Below are 15,145 nucleotides of genomic sequence, written 5' to 3'. Positions count from 1 at the left end.
ACCATGTGGAACAGCCTAGCACAGATGGTCAGGAAACCCCCCAAAGACATATACACATTTCACAGCATTTCACAGAATGTGCAAAGTAGAAATGTTCAGTAGGGCATTTTAAAACAGATTAGAACCATAATATTGTGGAACAGCTCAGGAGATAGCTTTTATAAGGGATAGTATTCGTAGTTTTGCAATTTGTATTGTTCATATCACCCACTATACTGCAATGTCCTCTACCTCTATAACGCCCTTTCTTCATTATGGTGTGATAGACAGTTTTTGTGTGCATTGTTTTCCAATTCTGGAATTGTAATCCTGCTTTGTTTAGTGGAGGCCCTCGCTCTCTGATTGAATTGCTTTTTATAGTTCATAATCTGCCTTGAGTCTATGTCAGAAAGGAGGGCTATGTTTAAAGTCAATAACAATCATCTAGCCTTCATATGGGCGTGCTTATTTATTATCCAGCTTTACCACTCTTTCTCCCCATTTCTTTCTTGTCTTTAGATTATCCCTAAGTACCTTGCCCACCATCCTGTTCAAATGCATTTTTTGCCCTCACAAACACAGACCTTTTGAACTTGACAAGAGGAAAAATAGCTTGGGAAGTGATTTGAAATGAGGACACAGCAGGCAAGAAACACCCACTCCCTCCCACTTCCCTTTTTAAAAAAGTGTTGAGACACTGGCATATACATCAGCGTTTACACAAATCCTTTTCTGACCCCAAATTTGCATAATATTCCAAATGCATCTGCTGACATTTTAATTCCTTCTTTCGAATGATATCTAGCATGGAACTTGTCTTTGTTCACTGTTGCTACTTCCTGATTTTTCCACGCAGCTGTGCACCATAATACTTACCCTTTATCCACCAGGTGCTTAAATCTTCTCTGCCAACCATTCCTTGGCTTAAAATGACTACCACCCCCTACAGCTGTTTCCCACAGGCAGGGAAAGAAAACAATGCCATGAATGGTTTGGCCCTGTGGTGGTCTAGCTCAGGCTAAAAACATGAATCCTCTAACTAAGGTAGGAGAAGGTGAAAATTTTCCGGTATGCAACAGCCTCTCTAAATGGCCTTCACAAGTAAATAAGCTCCAGCAACAGAGCCATACACCTGCTGACAATCCATCTGCAAGAATTAACTCATGCATGTGGCTTAACTCTGGATGAGCAGAGATTACAGTTGAAAGCCCAGTTTAAAAACCTGTGTTTAATTCCTCTTGTCCTCTTTTCATCTCATTTGTTTTCTGTCTCTAGATTTTATCTTGTCCACCTATTCCTCTGGCTCCCACTCTCAACTCTAACTTTTGTTTTAATTAAATTCCTCAGAGATGCACAAGCTTAACCAAGATTTATATTAACAGGAAAACCTGCTCAACAGACAGGTTTCTTTGCCCCTAGCTTTCAGAAACACACTTATTATTCAATTTTTGGTCATCTGTGCAAGTTCTTGTCTTCTTTTTCTGAACACAAACTAACAGGCAAAACAAACTAAAACAAACATAGCAGTAAGTTTAAGAATGATGTACATGTTGATTCTGGCTTCAAGAAAGCTGAGGAGGTTCCAATAGTATTAAGCATCATGACTTTCCTTAAGGAACCCTAGGAAGTACAGCTGTGTATGGCTCTCTGATAGTGAATATTCTGCACCCTTGCAAACAGTGAGGGTCATGAAAGCTTATGCCACAATAACTTTGTGAGCTTTTAAGTGTGTTACCAACATTAATTCTCTCCTGTTTCTCAAGTAAAAGAGAGGAGACCTAAAATTTTCTGCCTCAAAGTTTGAGAGGTGATAAGTTCATAACAAAATGTACATTCGTGTGGTGCCTAATTGTAGACTACAATATTAGCCTTCAAGTTTTTCATATCCAGGACTTACTTTACAAGCTACTATATTGCACAATTTATGGAAATAGACACCTGTGACAACCTGGGCATCCAAGTGGGTTAGCTGCTAACTCGATGAGAGAAAGATGCTGCCTTTCTGAATATGTGTGTGTGTGTCTGAGATAGAGATTCTTCACCAGATCACTTAAGCCATCTCTGTTCTGATGGAGAAGATTGGATGCATACCCCGCAACTCTGTACTGCAAGGTGTCTCAAAGCAGCTTACCAGCTCCTTCCCTTCCCCTCCCCTCCCCACACCAGACTTTGTGAAGAAGGTGGGGTTGAGAGTGTTCTGAGAGAACTGTGACTAGCCCAAAGTCACCCAAAAGACTTCATGTGGAGGAGCAGGGAAAACAAACCCCATTTATCAGACTAGAGCCTGCCTCTCATGAGGAAGAGGGGAGAATCAAATCCAGTTGTCCGGATTAGAGTCCACTACTCATAACCACTACACCACACTGGCTCTCATGAAGCTAGATTGAAATAGATCATGGGCAGATGTATCATTCAGGAATTTCTGAAATTGCCAAAGTCTTGCTTAGAAAAGGTAGATTTCAAACTAATCTGTAACAGGGCATAACGTATCCATTCACTGATTATTTTTTCAGTAGCAGTCTAATCAATTAGTGGTTGGGAGGTGGCTACTTAACTGTGTTGTTCACTATTTGTCCTCTAAAAATGCCACCATTCATTTTTCCAACCAGACTCAGAAGCTAAGAAGGGTCAGTGTTAGCCCTGCTGGATTGCCATAAGTCAGTTATTTTTTGATGGCACGTTACACATGCAAGCTCTGAGACTGGAAGAAATCTGCTATGAGAAAACATGTCATGGAGAGGGAACTATTCACTGGGAGTGATCCTGCAGAACAATTCTCCCTTGTATCATGGACACAAGGGCTTTCTGCCCTTCTGTCCGTGATAGCTGACAGACACCTATTCACTGTATCTTATAGACCTGTCCTCAGGACTACTAAAGTACCTAGGAGTGAAACAGAGTTCTGGCTTTAGTGAAAAGATAAAAATATGTTTTTGAGAAAACAGATCTGTGGTGAGCAGAATAAATCCTACCAGTGTTCCATTCTAGGAAGAGGAAAAGAGACATTTGTGGTAATCAAATGGAACTGAATCCCACCTTCAATTTGCCATTTGATCAAGCTGTCAGGGGAATTAAAACACAATCAATCCTCTTGGTGCTCAGCAAACCATGGTGCAGGAAGGCTGGCGGATCTAGTTCGTGACTGTGACACTAGTTGGTCCTAGGAAGCAATGTTTCTTCTTCATTCTTTGGTCTGGCTAGGGCTTTCTATGCATCCATAGCCTCCGTTAGACACCATGAAGTGAGACATCAGAAGTCAGCCATGATCATCTGACAGACGCACATGACACTTAGGAGCAGCAGCAGTGGCGTAGGAGGTTAAGAGCTCATGTATCTAATCTAGACACCATGAAGTGAGACATCAGAAGTCAGCCATGATCATCTGACAGATGCACATGACGCTTAGGAGCAGCAGTGGCGTAGGAGGTTAAGAGCTCATGTATCTAATCTGGAGGAACCGGGTTTGATTCCCAGCTCTGCCACCTGAGCTGTGGAGGCTTATCTGGGGAATTCAGATTAGCCTGTACACTCCCCCACACGCCAGCTGGGTGACCTTGGGCTAGTCACAGCTTCTAAGAGCTCCCTCAGCCCCACCTACCTCACAGGGGGTTTGTTGTGAGGGGGGAAGGGAAAGGAGATTGCAAGCCCCTTTGAGTCTCCTGCAGGAGAGAAAGGGGGGATATAAATCCAAACTCCTCTTCTTCTTCTTCTTCTTCTTCTTCTTCTTCTTCTTCTTCTTAGTGGCTTGGCCTTGAATGGTACCTTTTTAAGTTAGAAAATGACTGAAAACACTGATTTTTAAAAATGCTTATGTTCAAATGAGATTATGAGAGGGAAGATTTAGAGCAGAAGACTGTTTGCTCAGTCTTGTGTGCATTCACAGCCAGTTTACTTGTTCTTTGCAATGGTCAGTGCTTTCAGAGAAAATAAAAGCAAAGTTGTTTTGCAGCTGAGGCTGTCATTTAAGCACAGCAAGCAGAACAGCTTAGAAGATCAAAGTTCTATGCAATACTATGGCAATCTATAAAAACGCTTGGAACCTTAGCTGTAAATTTTATAATTTAGTGCTACAGTCCTGATGTTATCGTAAGACAGTCTGCGAGTTAAGGGAATGCCCTATAAATAATAATATATGGTCCTGCAAAGCCCATGGTAAACATTTAACTGAATTTGCTTTCAGCATTTTGTCACTGTTCATAAATCACTGTGGCCAAACTCCCACAGCTTATGACAGGGCCCATGTCCCTAAAGTGAATTGCAGTCTCATCTCCAATGCTCAATCAGCCATTATACCATACATATTAGAGAACCAAACAGTGCTCCAATTTGTAGGGAAGACAAGTATGCACATGCTTAGGAAATCATTCAGCAGATCATCAGGAGAGAGAGCCTCAAAGTTATATTGCTGTGAGTCGGAAAGAGGTTCAATCATATGAAAAGGTAATAAAATACTACCTTGCGTCTGACTAAGGAATCATGACTGGCAGCCACCTGAGGCTGTTTACTTCACAGCTTTCAACATTTATTCTACCCTGAAGGATGGCTCAAGCAAGACAGAACAAAATGTCATGGTTGCTGGTTAAACTACAAAAGGAATATTTGGGAGAGCTTTTTCCTGTTCACATATTCCATTTATTTCATATATGGGCATCTGTTGCCTAAGAAGAATAGAGCCTTGGAAGTCTTTATTTCCACCTTTCTGGGTCAAGACTCTCTCATGCATTCATTTAAATGTTTATAAATCACTTCTCTCAAAGGAGAGTGACAAACGAGGCAGTATTCAAAGGAAAATGTATTGAAGTCCATGAAGTTCATCAAAATGACAACCAATAAAAAACCATAACAGGCCAACCAATAGTGAAACATTCAAGAGCATCCAATCTGAAAAAGAGTTCTAGAGAACATGGGAGTTTGCACATTGTTTTATTCTGATTTGTGGTCCCGGGAAAATGAAATACATAGTTATAGATTTTGGAAAGGCCTAGATAACAGAGGCGTTTGGCAGCCCCTCCTAAAACAGCCAATGAAGGAACAATTCATTCACTCATTGGTCAATTCTGCACAGGCCAAAAGAGACAGGCATAGAACAGCACAAAATCTGTTTGGGGGGAGGGACTTCACACAGGTCCCACCCCCAAAACGAGCCTAACCCATTTTATTTCTCCCACCCCGTTTTGGTTTTTTTAAAAAAATTACTACTAGCAATCCTTTTTGAAAAATCCTGGGTTGGAGCCACTCCCACACAAATGGCCAGTCAAGAGGTGCTTTATTTCCCTCCCTACCACAGAGACTGTTCCAGAAAAATTACAGAAAATGCTCTGAATAGGATGATGCCCTACTAATCAAACAAACTGATAGGAGAAATGACTTGTAGAAATATAAGTTGTGCATAATTTAGTTCTCCTTCAGATATGTGAGTTCCAGGTCATGATAGATCATGATAGATAGTTTTATAGATCAAAACTAGAGCCTTGAACTGTGCTTGGAAGTAAACAGAAAGTAGTTTTAAAATAGGTGAAATATGAATAAAACTATTTACACCAATTAATAAACAAGCAATTGCATGTTGTACCTACTGAGGTTTCCACCATGCCTCTAAAGGCACCAAAGAGTGGCTAGATCTGGGTTGGGGAAAAACCTGGTGATTTTGAGAGTGGATCCTGGGGAAGGCAGGGTTTAGGAAGGGGTGAAACCTCTGGATGGGATTATACCTGAAAGTCCACCCTCCAAAGCACCCTTTTCTCCAAAAGTACTGATCTTGGTCACCTGAAGGTCAATTGTAATAGTGGGGGTACCACCTGGAGGTTGGCAACTTGAGGGCAGCACCACAGAAAGCACATTACAATAGTGAAGCCTTCAGACTACAGTAGCATGAACTGGCATGATTTCATTAGATAGTTGAAAAGAAGTGCCGGTCTGCACAACAAGAATATTTGGTAAAAAGTACTGTGCTAACCTGTGTTTCTGAAATCAAGGAGAATCCCAAGCTGTTACACACAAAGAACTCCACCCAGAAGTAAAGATGTAATTGCCTCTCTTTTTTTAAATTCAATTCAATAACCTTTATTAGGCATAATTTAAAATAAAATAAATAAAATAAAATATATTAAAAGGGGAAGAAAACAGAATAAAACCTAATCAGGTTAACTAAGTTTTGTTCAGGGCCAAAGCAAGAAACTTTGCCATATCTTCAGTCTGTTTAGAACAACGATAGTTGAGGAGTATCTGAGTCTTAACCCTGTCGGAAAGAGCAGGTTTTGAGTTCATATACTGCTCAATAAATTGTTTACGTAAGTCAGTGTGACGAGGACAATACAAAAGAATGTGTTCTGTCATTTCCAACGTGGTTGAGGAACGTGGACAGGTCCTTTTAAGTGGTGGAATACGAAGGTATCTTCCACATGTTATTGCAGTTGGGAGGATACTGAAATGGGCCTGCATAAAAGCACGTTGTAAAACAGGGGATGTGAAGTTAGAGAAATAATCTGGTAAGGCTCCTGAGGATAACTGGGATATCCCATAAATCAGTGGCAAACAAGGACCGATGGAGAAGGCTAATAGAGTTTGTTTTTCCACGTCCAGAATTCTTTGTTTTAGTATGTAAAGTATTTGGGCCTCATCATGGTTTAGAAACATATCTAAAGAGAAGCCAAGGGTCTTAACATAATGTAATATTTTAGAGTCCCAACTAGAATAGTGGGAATTGTTCAGTCTGTGCCACATTAGGGTGTCTGGCTTCACTCTAAAATGGAGGCAAGTCCAGAAATGTAAGGTTACTATCCAAATATGAGATGTTATTAGGTTTAGCCCATTTCAAGACATAAAGAAGAGTGTGCTACAAGTTGGGCAGGCCGAGAAGTGTTTGAAAGAATCTAGATAGTATTGTATCTAACACCTTTGTGGGGCCACTAAACCATATTGGGGCCCCATAGAGTAATTTAGAAAGAATGGGGAGAGCACGTCGAGGGTCACCCTGACATCTTCAAACAACCTACAATAGGCAGACTATACACCATCCATCCCACTCAAGATGAGTGCTTCTTCCTTCGCATGCTGCTGGTAAACATAGCCGGACCAACATCTTTCCAATATTTACGGACTGTCCATAGCATGCCACATCCCACTTACCGCAGTGCATGTCAAGCTCTCCATCTATTTGAGAATGACCAACACTGGGAATTGTGCCTTACTGAAGCATGCCACACATCACATCCTTATCAAATCTGTTCACTATTTGCCATCATATTGACCACTTGCTCTCCTTCCTGTCCAACACATTTATGGGAGTGTTCAAGTCACACATGGCTGAAGATATTGTCCATCGAACACACACAAAAGCTTCAAATTTTGACATATCTGCCACCACTGACATCTACAATGAGGTCCTGGTAATCATTGAGGATTTGTGCTCACAAATCGCAAACAATCTTCTTTGTCAATTGGGAATGCCATCCCCACAACGCTCTACTGTTGCTTCGCATGATGCTGAACTCCATCGTGAACAAAACTACAACACCTCTGACCTCCACTCCTACCTCCACTCACATTTTCCTACACTCACAGTGGAGCAAAAAATCTCATATGACCAAATAATGCATGCTGTGAACAGCAGCAATGGACAAATCTTCTTTTTAGCTATGCCAGGAGGCAGCAATACGCTCCACTAATGGCATCGCCTTAGCTCTTGCGTCCTCCGGCATAGCTGCAACACTGCAGCCAGGTGGAAAAACTGCTCATTCAGCTCTGAAACTCCCACTGAACATGCAACGGGATGACACTCCTACTTGCAACATCTCCAAAGCCTCCAGCATGGCAAAGGTTCTGCAGAAATGCAAACTTATCGTTTGGGACGAATGCACAATGGCCCACAAGAAATCACTAAAAGCCCTGGATCGCTCACTTCAAGACTTGCGTTCAGACACCAGAGCATTTGGAAACGCAGTGCTGTTGCTCGCGGGAGACTTCAGACAAACACTCCCTGTACTTCCTCAATCAACACCAGCAGATGAAATAAATGCTTGCCTTAAATACTCCCCTTTGTGGCGGCACGTCAACACATTACATTTAACCACAAATATGCGTGTCCACCTACAAAACAACTGCACTGCTGAGGCCTTCTCCCAGCACCTGCTGGACATCGGGAATGGCAAGCTGCCAGTGAATGCAGCCTCAGGACATGTTCCACTACCTCACAACTTCTACAACGTGGTCACATCCAGACATGCTTTCATACAAAACATTTCCCCCAACATTACCGCCAATTACAAGAGCCACGATTGGCTGAGTGAGCTGTTCTTGCACCCAAAGACGTTCACGACCTGAACACTCTAATCCTATCTACCATTCACACCAACACAGTAACGTGCAAGTCCATCGACACTGTTGTAGAAGCAGATGAAGCAGTTAAATATCCAACAGAGTTTCTGAACTCCCTCGATCTGCCAGGAATGCCGCCACACATCTTACAATTGAAAATCGGCATCCCAGTTATCATGTTACGAAATATCAATCAGCCAAAGCTTTGCAATGGCACACGCCTTGTAATCAAAACATTACTGTCCAACATCATTAGGCAACAATCTTGACAGGCCCTTTCAAAGGTGAGGATGTCCTAATTCCTTGCATACCCATGATTCCAACAGACATGCCATTTCAATTTAAGAGACTACAGTTCCCAATCCATTTGGCATTTGCCATCACCATCAACAAAGCACAGGGCCAATCTCTACAGTGCTGCGGGGGAGATCTACACACTGACTGCTTCTCTCATGGGCAACTATACGTTGCATGCTCCCGAGTTTCCATCCCAGAACACCTGCACATCTATACCTGCAATGCAGAAGCACGAAATGTTGTCTACCCACAAGCACTAAAACCCTAACCCTACTGCAACACTGCATTTTCTCTCCACTACCTTTCCCCTTCCGTGAGGCTGCGCAACATCCACGTGTACATCTTTGTTTGTCCAACATCCTACATCACCAACAGTTATTCACCAACTCCTCACAGTTACTGAAAGATGTCACCAAGAAACAGTTGAACAGCATCACACACAACTCCCTATTCAGCAATCACGCAATTACAATCTCCATCCATTCAGATACAACCCAGCTCATGATTACAGCTCCCGCCACCATGTTCTCACTGGCACTATGACTGAACTATGTCCTTATTGCATGGCTCTGACATTTCCTAGCAAAACCAAAGGAATGTGTGCACAATATCAGGCTGCGCGTTTCCATGAGCATGTACTGCTGGCTTCTGCAATTGATTTGCTGCTACTGTTCCTTTCCTATTTCACCACAATAAGCCACAGCAATGCGTGGCCGGGTACCGCTAGTTACATATAAAATAACTAAACCAATTATGAACTACTCCTTGCCAGGTCACTCTGAACTCCATATATGTTTACAAAATGGGTGATCCGTGATATCAATGGCTGGAATTAGGATAGGGCCATCCAAACTGGACAGCAAAGAGGCATTTCTTTACTCCTTGGTTCTGATCCAAATCCAGATAAGATGGTGGTGATGCTAGCTGATAAGGCATGCGTCAGAGGAGACCCGTTTCTAATTTGTCTCCCTTTTTGGAACAAGGTAATTGAGCCCATGTTGACAGAACAAGATTTCCTAAATGGAACATCTGCCCATGGTCTGTTTCAGTCCTGCTCTGCCAGCATCTGCTCAATCACCTTGTCAAGAAAAAAAGGCAAATTAGAAACTGGTTGGTAATTAGCTTGATTCTTCTGCTAAAGATTCCCCCACATCAATAGCCTAATTAAAGCCTTTTAAATGACTTTTTCAACTACAGAAAAAAATATAATGGTCTAGATCCCTAAAATCACTGCATTTGCACCATTTGACCTGACCTCTGCATTATAGAATCTAGTGATTTTGGATACAATCCATTAGGAATTTTGCCAGTTCAACAGAAAGCATAAACTTTACATTCATATTTGTTCCATACACTCTGCAATAAATGACAATGTCAATGCTTTTATACGCAGATGTGGCTCTCACATGCTTAGTTTGAAATCCTGACTTTATATGCAAGTCAACGAGTATTTTGTTCACAGCTGCTTTTAAATTTTCTAGTTACTAAGACTACTGTATCAAAGCAGCTTAAAGAGTAATATGAGCTAAAAAGTCTTCATGGCACTTTCTCCACAACCACAGTAATGTCTTTAGGCAGGTTGCTATCTGTCAGCCCCTCAATCTACAACAAGGTGCCTTTAAACATATCTGAAAGGTTTTCCAGGGATTACTGTCCTGAAGGCCCAATCAATCCTGGCCAGCAGCTAGGACGTCAGGTACTAACTTGCTTTCTCCCACACTGCTGTTGGATTGGCCCGCTGCTGGTCAGACTAAACTGAACACACCAACTCAGTCCAAACTAAGTAGCCCCAGCACAGGGATGAACCTCAGCTCAGACCTAGGTGGAAGCAGCATGGGACAAGGTGATGATATGCGACACTGTATTGAGTTTCTTCACTGCCCACCAGTCAGGTCTGAGCCAAAGACTGTTTTAACAGCCTATTCCAATCCTGCTGCACTATCAGAATAAGTAGTGACCTACCTTATAGGGTTGCTTGTTTATAAGGATTACTGGAACAATGGATTTAAGCAAACACATGATCATACTGACAACTCACACCATTTGACACAGATATAAATTTACAACAGGTACTAACAATGACCAAGAAAAAATGTCATTTACAACTTGAGATATCATGTACAGGTATCAATAAGAGAAGCCAGCAACTTTCCTGTTTCAGTGAAAAGCCTCTTCTTCAGACAACTCTTCTATAATCCCTGAATATCTTGATTTATTGTGAAGTTTTCCTAAGATTTTTTCGCTAGACAAGTTGGATCAGCCTCAATCAGTCTGGATCTTTCTAGCCTACCATTAGCACCAGCTGCAGAAAAGATTAATGGACAGTGACTCAGCAGGAAAGAGTTGGTGGAGGGGTAATTAAGGATGTGATTTTGGAAGAAGAGATGTAGTCTGTCCCTTTCTCTGCCACCTGGAAGAATCATGTCAGTGAATGGTAAGCCACCCGCTATCAGGGACAGGTTTTGTCTTTACTGAAGAAGTGCTGCAAAATAGAAATGTGAAACAGGCAGAGCCAAAATGCACATGATTCCAGAGTTCCACAAATGTAAACCCAGAACAGTAATTTAGCCCTGGAAAGCAGCCCAGTTATAGTGTCTTTAAACTCTTTCGCCATGCCATTTCTCTTACAAGAAATCCCACCCCCATTTATGCAGACCTAGCAGGAAAAAAATGCAGGAACCCGTACTTTTTTATTTGATATTTAATTTATATACCGCCCTCCCTTGGAGGGCTCAGGGAAGTGCACAACATAGTAATTCATAATACATAATATAATAAGAATAGCATAGTAAAAAACATTATATAACCCAATAGGAATTAAGTAAAATAACAATATCAATTTCACAAGTTCCACACTGGACCAGCTATTTATCAGGTTAACAACTAACAGCAAATTAATAACTTATCAACATCAGATAACAACATCAGCAACCATTGACATAATATTTCATACAACAGCAGCATGATAACATAATTCGGAGCATAATAACAACATTCCATGACAACATGGTAATAATACAATAGCAATAGCAATATAATATCCTAGCACAATTAGCACAGCAACCTATATCCACAATAACATCATTCCATAGCAAATAACTCATAATCAGCTAAGACAAAAATGAACAGGCTCGTAACTAACTTGATATAGCATACAAAAAATGGATGGCGACTTCCTAATAGTATCCCGGTCCAACAGCTTAACTTAACTATTGTGTCCATGTTTATTCATTTAGACAGTTACACCTTATTTTTCTTCCCAATAGGGACCGAAAACAAATTGCAACATATTCTCCCTTCCTTCATTTTATCCTCACAACCACAATCCTATGAGGCACATTAGGATGACAATGAGTGGCCTAAGGTCACCCAACAAGCTTCCATGGCAGAGAAGTGATTTGAACCTGGGTCCTTCAGATTCTAGTCCAACTACTATACCATGTCCACACTATTAGGCTTAAGGACAGCTTCTCCCACTGGGTTTTGTCAATTTTGATTGACCAAACACAGTGGGAGAGAGTTAATGCCTCTTTCCACATCTATCTGGGGGCCTAACACATCTGCTTAACAGAGCCAAATTACCAGTCTAGAATTCCGGTTAGAAAACTACAGCAACACATATAGTTTGACTCATGCAGACAGATGGAGGTGTTAGTTATAATCCTCAGATTACTCTAAAAATCTTTTTGATCAAAATTAAAGTTTAAAATGTTATAATTAGATACAATACATGTTATCTTGGCTAAGTAATCATAATACAGGAGGCTGAGCAAAGTCTTACTCCAGCATCCCATATGAAATAGCGAGGCTCAGATGCAATTGTAAATGCATGATCTTTGGTTGATTCAGAAACCCAGCGTAAGTGCATCTGAAAATGCCTTGGTGTTTTTCACACTTTGAGAGAAGGGCTAAAAAATATTTTCGGCAGCAAAATGGCACATGTGAATTTTGCAGTATTTTAATTTAAACTGAAAGAATGACCATAACCTGATGGAGACCTTCATCTCCAAAAATCGAGTCTATAGAACTTCTGTGCCTGCCTAGCAGCAGTGCCCAGAGGTAACGGCACAAACTTGGGGGCATTACTACATGTGGGGCATTACTACACAAGTAAGGCACATGGTTCACAAGTGTCTTTCCTTTCCATAAATCTGTTTTTATATCTGGCACAGCAGACCCACCTGCATCAAATGTTTCCACCTGTTAAGCCTATTCATTGAATGCAGTTGGCAGTGCCTCAGTGTATTAAAAATTACGGACATCCAGGATGACTCATGAAATGTTACAGGCCAAAATAACTGCCTGCCATGAATGTTGAGAATATTTCTGAGACATTTAACATTTTCCATTTTGTAAATGGTTTCGCTCTTTCATAGAAACCACCCGGGTCACCCAATGCATGTTTCTAAGACACTGTTTCTATGTTGTTACCCAGAGTGTCTTCTGGAGGGATAATAGATACAAATCAAATGAGACACATTTGATGAACTTTTGTTTGTTTGTTTGTTTGTTTGTTTTGATATTCATGCCCCTCGTTTCAACCTAGTGGAGAACCAAAGTAACTTACAACATTGTTCTCCCATCGTACATTTTATCATTGCAACAAACAGATCTGAAGTATAACAGAACTTTCCTAGGATCTGTACTGGGGACTTTATAGAGTAAAGACCACAGAAAGAAGGAGTCAGATAACTGATTCTTTGTGGTGCATTCAGACTGAATCCTTTTACCTTGAAACATTAAGACAACTAGCTCAAGTCTGGAGTATGCCAAAAGTGACAACTTCCTTTCTGCCAGTTGTTAGGGTCAGTTTATCCATGAGTTTGTCAATCCAGCATAAACAATGTGATACCCCTGCCTCTATCCGTTTCCTCTTTTTTCTTCTGTTGATTCATCCTTGCTTGAGATTTAGGTGGTACACTTTTTAGTATCAAAACCTTTTTCTGCTGCTCTGTATAGCCAAGAACATTGATAGCACAGTATTATTAATAAATATGTAATCTGTACTGAAAAACACTGGTCCGTTCCACACAGCTGAAATAAGACATCCTGAGAATGCAAAAAAGTGTCCTGGGAAGGTACTCTGCATAGCCTTTTTCCCAAGATGTTCTTAGGATGCCTTATTTATGCTCAACCCATATTTTTTAAACAAAACATTTCAAAGTGCACCTTTTCCGTAAGCTGCCTGGTCTCCTGCCTGGCTATGTGGAATGCTGGACAGGAGGCATCTTATGTTTCCTGCCTAACTATTTTTCTCTCTGGTCAATTTCACCCTCAGCTTACACCCAATGTTTTGTGTGCAGCCAAACAGACTCTGTCTGCCACCAATTGCTGAAGTTTGCCCCAGGATGTTTGCATTTTCAGTCTGAAGAGTACATAGGTATACTTAGCTTGTTCTGCTGATTCTGGCAATATATAGCTTTCCTATATATATTTTTTTATTTTTGAGGAGCTATCATCATAGCTATGCAGACACACGCAAGAGAATCTTAGCCACTGGGAAGACCGGTTTTCTACCCATTGGAAAGCATTGGGCTGACCTGTCCTCCACAGACTGACTTGGTTTTTCCTTACTGCACAGATCCAGACAACAGCTGGGCCCTTACTCCCTCTTAAGGACTTACATCACTTTCTCTTGACGATAACAAAGGCACACCATAGATAAGAAGGGAGAAATGTATTATTTATTTATTTTCTAAATCTGTATCAAATTGCTCACACCCTATTAAAGCACTATAAAATTTGTTTTTGTTTGTCAGCAGCTTGCCTCAGAAACACTGTGCCCCTGTTTACTTCAGCTGAAGCAAGTTATTGGACTGATATAACTCCCATGCAGCCTCCTCAACTGAGCGCTTAGATTAAGGGCAGTACTTTTCTATGCTAAATAGGAAGCAGGTTGCTTATTCAGTTTGAAGGTTGCAAACCTCAAGGTAGGTCCTGGACCTTTCCTGGAATTACAACGAATTTCCAGACTTCAGAAATCAGTTCATCTGAAGGAAATGGCAGCTTTGGGGGAAGAACTCTGTAGTGTCAATCCTGATGAGTTCTCCTGCCTCCTAAAACTCCTCCCTCCCCCATGAATCCCCTTCCCCATCTTCACCGAGAAGAAACAGTCAATAAAAATAACAATTAAGTGCCAAGTTAGTATCAACAATTATTGGTGAATGCATTTTGGGAACTTAGGCTGTTTCCACATGGCCAGAGGCAGCAGCTTCCCACCGGCATTGATGAAGCTGGTGGAGCATCGGGACCGTTTGCATGGTCCCATGTGGGCAGTCTCGAAGTTACTGCTGCCCACAGGGGTGGCGCCACATGGAGCCAGCCAGGGTGTCTGCAAGGAGTTTACCTTGCGTTCCTCCGCAGCTCCGGGCAGCTGGAAAGACATACCCATGCTGACCTCCAACCCTTGGGGGTCACAGGGCAGTGTGGGCATGTCATTCCAGCCGCCCAGAACTGCAGAGGAATGCAAGGTAAGTCCCTCGCAGACACTGGAGGTGTCAAAAGCGGCATCCTCACGCTGGTGCGGTTTGCACCACACCAGCAGGAAGACGCT

This window comes from Sphaerodactylus townsendi, linkage group LG08 (assembly GCF_021028975.2).
Source record: "Sphaerodactylus townsendi isolate TG3544 linkage group LG08, MPM_Stown_v2.3, whole genome shotgun sequence".
Lineage (NCBI taxonomy): Eukaryota > Metazoa > Chordata > Lepidosauria > Squamata > Sphaerodactylidae > Sphaerodactylus > Sphaerodactylus townsendi.
Note: the sequence above shows the minus strand (reverse complement) of the source record.